Here is a 6973-nt window from a genome sequence, read left to right as displayed (position 1 = left end):
ATAACGCTCGCTAATTTGAAAGAGTGTTTGCATTTTTAAATGTTTGGAAATTTAACAATTGACATGTTTTCAAGAAAATGTTCACAAATTTGATAAATTATTCGTCTTTTTGAAAAATGTCTGTAGTTTCGGAAAAATGTTTACAATTCTGAAAAACTGTTCTCAAGATTTGGAAATATTCACAAAATCAAAGTATTTTTCATAAAAAGGTTCAGAAATTTGAAATAAAAATTCGCGTTTCCAAAAGAAGTTCTAGTTTTGAAAAAGATGAAAACACACATTAAGCTATAAAGGACGCTTTAGCTAGAATGTCCGGTCCGGTTGTACAGTACAAATTTTGATCTGCTACAGTATTTCTAATAAAAGAACATTTACAGTACGTCCATTCTAGGTGATAAAAGCTGCGCTACGTAAGCGGTGATTGTTCTGGTGGCTAATAGCAGTCTCACAAACCAGGAGGTCGTGTGTTCGTTTCCTAATAGAAGCACTATTTTTTTGGATTTTCGATCGGTACTAGTGCTACCGTACATAATCCATTAATGGGCCGGCCCAAGGCGGACTCAGAACGGGACCGATCTTCGCGACGTATTTTTTCGAAAGACCATCCTACCTTTTATTATAAAGAGGTATGGACAAATCTCGTTCATTGATGTGTTTAAAGGGGTTGTACCCAAAAAGAAGTGAAAAACAAAAGGGAGTGTATTTTCAGTATTAGCATTAATACCTCCATAGGGAGGTAATTTGGACGCTGCCCCCTTGATCAACAGGAAGGTTGATGAAATACTAGACATTCCCAACTGTCAGACAGAGAAGGTTGATGTCAAACCCATGTCTCCTGAAAATACTGGACAACGGACTTCACCGTGCCCCCTTGATCAACAGGAAAACTGCGGCAAAAGAACACCATTTTTTAGGAATACAAAAATAGCACCATAGGTTTTCCAATGTACAATGGCTTCGGACGAAATAAGAGGGAAATCACAATGGTGCATGATGAAAAGAGGAAGCTCCATATCTTAGCTCGTCTGAGGTGTTAAACCAGATATCCGCGGGTCCTTGCGCCGTATGTTGCCACGGTGAGTAACTTCCACCTTCACTCCTCTTAGGGACAGTTTAATGTCTCTAGTTGGACCCCTTTAGCAAGCAGGTCGTTCTCAAGTTTGTCCCACGGAGGCCGGACTTTGCTGTAGCCACCTGACCTCGTAACATGGTGATACTGCTTCTTTGCAGCATTTAGCTTATTTGTCTGTGACCTTTTCTTAGCTTTCTCTGATTTCTTGTACGCCACAAATGCGGGCTAGTGATCTTTTATATTCACATATTGACCAGCTTATTTGTATGTGACCTTTTCTTAGCTCTCTCTGATTTCTTGTACGCCACAAATGCGGGCTAGTGATCTTTTATATTCACATATTGACCGGTGAATTCTGGAGTCTCGTCTTTGTCGACAAACTTGTTCAATGTTTTCTTCCAGCTCTTTAATAGTTCTGCCATCTTTTTAATAGCCCACGTCTTGACTTGTCGCTGTATAACTGGGTTATTCAGATCCTCCTCTGGCGGTAAGCTGAAATTTTTCACCAGCGAGTTACAAAGATCATCTTTCAGTCTATCCTCGACATAAGAAACTCCACCGTCCTTCCTCTTATTCCATTCTTAGATGCTGATCGGGATGCTGTCCCTAACAAGAACTCTGCACTGATGTACAATTTTTTTTTCTCTGCTTTGGAGCAATCGTTTGGCCATCTGGAGCGCCTTCTTCGATCATGAACCTTTCATCCTGGCTATATATATATATATATATATATATATATATATATATATATATATATATATATATATATATATATATATATATATATATATATATATATATATATATATATATATATACAAACACACACACACCTCGCCGGAGCCGTCATGATCTCCTTCCTCCTCCATTGGATCACCGGAACCGTCATGATCTCCTTCCTCCTCTATCATCATCTCACTACTAGGAAAAACCTTACCAGTAGCGTAGGTTCCCACGCTACTGCTATGACGCTACAACTATTTTTTAGCAATAGCGTGTATTTTACCCCGCGCTACTAATAAGCAGACATACCAGTAGCGCTGATGCCCCTAGCTACTACTATTTCAAACCGCGCTACTACTAACGGCATAGTAGTAGCCGGTCTATGATACACCCACCCTACTAGTAACAAATTAGGATTAAAAAATAAATAAAAATCTACCTATTTCATTTTATAGTACTCACATACATGCATTTCATAATACACACATGTTATGCATACAGTCGAACATACATATCTGATATAGATAATTAATACACACACATATATATCCATTATACACCACACGTATAGGTCGTCGGCGCCTCCACAAGCCCGTGTTGCTGGTGTTGATGTCATCGTCGTTGCCTCCGCGGCAGCACCGTGACAACACCGTCGTCGTCGCCGCATCACCATGATGATGTCATCATCGTCGCCGCCGTAGCCCCGTGACAATGTCGATGCCGTCGTCATCGTCGCCACCGCAGCCCCGTGACAGTGTCGAAGCCGTCGTCATCGTTGCCGCCGCAACTTCATGTCCACGTGTTCCCTACTAAGAACTCACAAATCCTGGAATTAAACAATGAACCAAGACCACTACTAGGAACTCACAAAGAACCTGTAGCATTAGTACAGTATAACAGTAACCTATAGATCACTAAGTAATAATAGCAGAAACAAAAGCATATAGCAGCAGCATAGTATATATATGAATTATAAGTAGTACCAAACAGACCAATCCTCGAAATTGGGGAAAACCCAACTTAAGAAGGATACAATGCTAGGCATGACCACGAGTGAAATGAGATTTAGACAGCTTTGCTTTCCACCGGCCAGAAGCTAGATCCACATCAACCATTCTCAGCTTCACTGTCAGCGTTTCAATCTACTAGATGACCCGTTGTCGATGGCGCAAAGGGCGATAATGAACCAAGGACTAATAACTTGATCGAGGAAGAAACTTCATTTCCTGAATAGCATTTGGCAGATTAGAATAAAAATGAAGTACCATCAGGTGGATCTCTAATTTTCACTGAACTAACAAAAACACATTTTGCACTGCCCGCGTACTACTATGACTGTCCATTTGGAGTAGAATTTGTAAGTGAATGTTTATCTACTGCTGCACTCAAGTTAACTTGAATTGGGTCGGATGAATCAGATACTTCTGCCATTGGCATGAACAAGTCAATAGGGCATGCACACTATACTGCCACTTCTGCTTCAGAAGTAAAACTTCTTGTATCTTTGATCATGTTTCTAAGAAAAAGTATCAAGGGAACCAGCTCTGAGGATAAATAAACAACTAAATTTAGAAGTGTGTACTTTAGGTACCTGTCGGCAACGACATTGATCACCTGGTCTTTGCAGAACACATCCAACTCTTCCTGCGATCCTGCAACATGTGGCCACCCCAAGCCTGAGATCCTCGATGCTCCATCCAACCTCTGAGTGGCAATAAGGCGAAACCAAGATCGATGTCATGATGAAGCTTTCCAAAAAAAAATCTGTTTCTATGCACTAAGTGTGCCGAACCGCTAAGGAAAAAACAGATTTTTTGTTATCATATGTAATCAAATACTATGGTAAATGCAATGTATCACCTGTATGTAGCAGCACATGATATATTTATTACTACAAAAGTAGGGTGTGCCAATTACACAGGATAACTTAGTAGTCTCTTAAGATGCGTTACACGGGATAACCAAGCTACAGAATCAGTTTGCACCAAGCTAGATTGTGTTCGAATTTTATAGGAAGGATAGTTCGCTAGGAAGTAGGACACAACATGCATAGTAGCCAGGCTAAACAGACTTTATGGGAGTAAACTAAAGTGATCAAGTAGGTAAATATGAAAAGGTGAGCAGATTGACCACTATTATGCTTAGAGTAAGATTACTAATTACTAAACAAGCACTACTGTAATACCATGCTGAATCTACAGTGAATATGGATTCAACCTTAGTCAGTCCAACTCTTGGTTGTTGTTATAATGAACACTCTGCTACCCAGTCACCGCCATTTTTACTGTTATTATTTATCTCATCATTTATATGCCTATGCATGAAAAATAGTAGAAAGTACTGAAATTGAGCCAATCTTTGAGAGGATTGTTACCTTCACACTGATACCAAGGCTATCCACAACCAGAATAGAAGCAAAATCCACCTGAAATAACTTACATATGTCATCCCTCAATATATTTAAATGGAAACATTAACATTTCTCTTTTTCTGCAGTTAACAAATATCCTGATACAACTCAAGATGGTGTGAAGCAGCCATATAATGGTTTTTCATTGAAAAAATAGTAAGCTTCAATGCTACATTGCTACTGCATCCTTCTCTCCCATATACTTGCTCGAGGATTTGGTGAATTTAGCATCTCACGAGGTTCAGCAAACTGCAGTTATTATAGAATACCATTACGATGCAACTAAAAGAACAATGATAGGCTGATTGAAGAATGAATTGACTCAGGGAATTGACTCAGGCCCATGATGCATATTTATTGACATTTGGCCTCAACTTAGCAGCAGTAGTGAGTAGTGGAAGAAGGGGAGGGAGATGGAGATGCTACCTGTCGTGGTGGGTCATCGTGGCCATGCTTGAGCTCGTGCAGGACCTCTTGGTCGCCCTAGGAGCAGGCCCCTCCTCCTCGAGCAGAGCAGGGCCGGCGCCTAGGTGTGCCCCTCCTCCTCCGTGCCATCGTGACCTGCAGCAAAGGGACAGATAGGAGGAGAAGGTGAGGTGAGGAGGAGAGGGCGGATCCGAGCAAGGAAGGAGGGGAATGGCCTACCTGGGCAACGCCGGTGACGGATCCTGCAAGCGCCGGCCTCGCCATCGCCGATTGTGGTGGATTCCGGCAAGAACACGGGAGGCGCCCGAAACCCTAGCCGTGGGCAAGGATGCAGGCCTTGAGGCACGGATCTGGACGAGGGGGAGGGAGGGGTGGAGCTTGGGGGCGTGTTGCGCGCAGCTGGAGCTCGCCGGAACCTGCCGACGTGGGTGGCGGCGGCGGGGAAGAGATCGTGGGGGAGAGGAGGTCGACCAAGGGGTGGGGTGAGGTTAGAGAGTTTTTTTAGGGATTCACGAGAGAGTTCGGTGGGGTGGGAGTGGATCGGGGTAGCAGTAGCGTGGGATGTATCACCTGCGTTATAGCTTTTCATCTAGTAATAGCGCAGGTTTTACTACATGCGCTGCTACTACATCTTGTTCATGGGAGATATTAGTAATAGCGTGTTTTTTTGCCATGTACTACCTGTAATATTTACTAGTAGCGAGGGGACAATATAACGCACTACTAGTAATTAGCAGTAGCGTGGGTTAATATAGTGCGCTACTAGTAAGCGTCTATTTATAAGCTATTTCCTAATAGGGTCTCTTTCCTCACCAATGGTGTCCTTGATAAACGACAAGGTGATATCACCTCCATCGCGGATTATATCCCCCAACAACTCTTCTTTTTCTAAGTCTCTGTCCATAGTTTCTGCAAATATTACAACATGACAATATACAACCATGAGAGATGGATTAGTGGCAAACACACATACCTAATCACAACAAGGAATTATATGCATATGAGCAATGGATTAGTGGCAAACATCATGCAAAGTTCACAAATTCATAACAGTCAGTTTCAGCCAATCGTCAAGGACTCCTCCCCCCTCATGTCTGATGAGTCATCCTATCTTTCGAGAGAGGATACTTTGCGGACCGCCTCTCTCATGACCCTCCCCCTCATGTCCAAGTTATTGGGGATATGTTGAATTCCCGAGAGAGTTATGAACAATCCCAAGATGAATACAAGATTTATACACAAGATGACTACAAAATGGAATACAAGATTTATACACATGGATGAATACACAACATAACAAATGAACCAACCATCATCCTATGAACAAAACTCAAGATACAACAAATGGACACCTTTTGTTGAACAGCACGGTGACGATCAGGGACCAAATCCACGGAGATGGAACATTACAACCTGTATTTCCATGGAGATGACCAGAGTTAATCTGATGATATATTGGAGACAAGAAATAAATAGGGAAAACTTTGTTTTTGCCACTCTAGTTTTCGCCAACTTTGCTTATGCCACTCTAGAATTTGACATCTCACTTTTGCCACTCTTAGCTTTTGATAATACATCACAAATACCATTCCGTGGCAAAAATGATAATTTTTCATTTCACTTTTGCCACTCTTAGCATTTGACATGTATCACAATTGCCACTCTGAAAATTTTGTTTTTGTCACGGAATGGCAAAAAGTGATATATTGTCAAAAGCTAGAGTGGCAAAAGTGAAATGTCAAATTCTAGAGTGGCATAAGCAAAGTGGGCAAAAACTAGAGTGGCAAAAACAAAGTTTTCCCAAATAAAATATGCTACAATGGTTATACATGGCAAGTACAAGCATGGCCTGGAAGTACTAGTTGCACATAACAAATGATGTTTACTGAACATGAGCATATGTGAAGGAAATATGCCCTGGAGGCAATAATAAAGTTGTTATTTATATTTCCTTATATCATGATAAATGTTTATTATTCATGCTAGAATTGTATTAACCAGAAACTTAGTACATGTGTGAATACATAGACAAACAGAGTGTCCCTAGTATGCCTCTACTTGACTAGCTTGTTAATCAAAGATGGTTAAGTTTCCTGACCATAGACATGTGTTGTCATTTGATAAATGGGATCACATCATTAGAGAATGATGTGATGGACAAGACCCATCCGTTAGCCTAGCATAATGATCGTTTAGTTTTAATGCTATTGCTTTCTTCACGACTTGTACATATTCCTCTGACTATGAGATTATGCAACTCCTGAATACCTTAGGAACACTTTGTGTGCTATCAAACGTAACAACGATGGGTGATTATAAAGATGCTCTATAGGTGTCTCTGA

General features: G+C 41.2%; 1 long non-coding RNA gene across 2 annotated transcripts; it reads right to left on the bottom strand.

The window, feature by feature from the left end:
* Window positions 1-2219: 2219 nt before the first annotated feature.
* LOC120968464 (uncharacterized) lies at window positions 2220-5223 on the bottom strand. 2 transcript variants are annotated; one of them, XR_005762973.3, is made up of 5 exons: window positions 4851-5223; window positions 4632-4766; window positions 4170-4220; window positions 3387-3499; window positions 2220-3021 (listed from the first exon to the last, which is right to left on the bottom strand). It is a non-coding gene; the product is annotated as an uncharacterized lncRNA (long non-coding RNA). The 2 variants fall into 2 exon arrangements; XR_005762972.3 differs by having other exon boundaries at window positions 2220-3499; window positions 4851-5202.
* Window positions 5224-6973: the final 1750 nt, after the last annotated feature.

The sequence above is a fragment of the Aegilops tauschii genome, chromosome 7 (genome assembly GCF_002575655.3).
Source record: "Aegilops tauschii subsp. strangulata cultivar AL8/78 chromosome 7, Aet v6.0, whole genome shotgun sequence".
Taxonomy (NCBI): Eukaryota; Viridiplantae; Streptophyta; class Magnoliopsida; order Poales; family Poaceae; genus Aegilops; species Aegilops tauschii.
The sequence above is the reverse complement of the archived record's forward strand: the minus strand, read 5'-3'. Positions and strand labels throughout refer to the sequence as shown.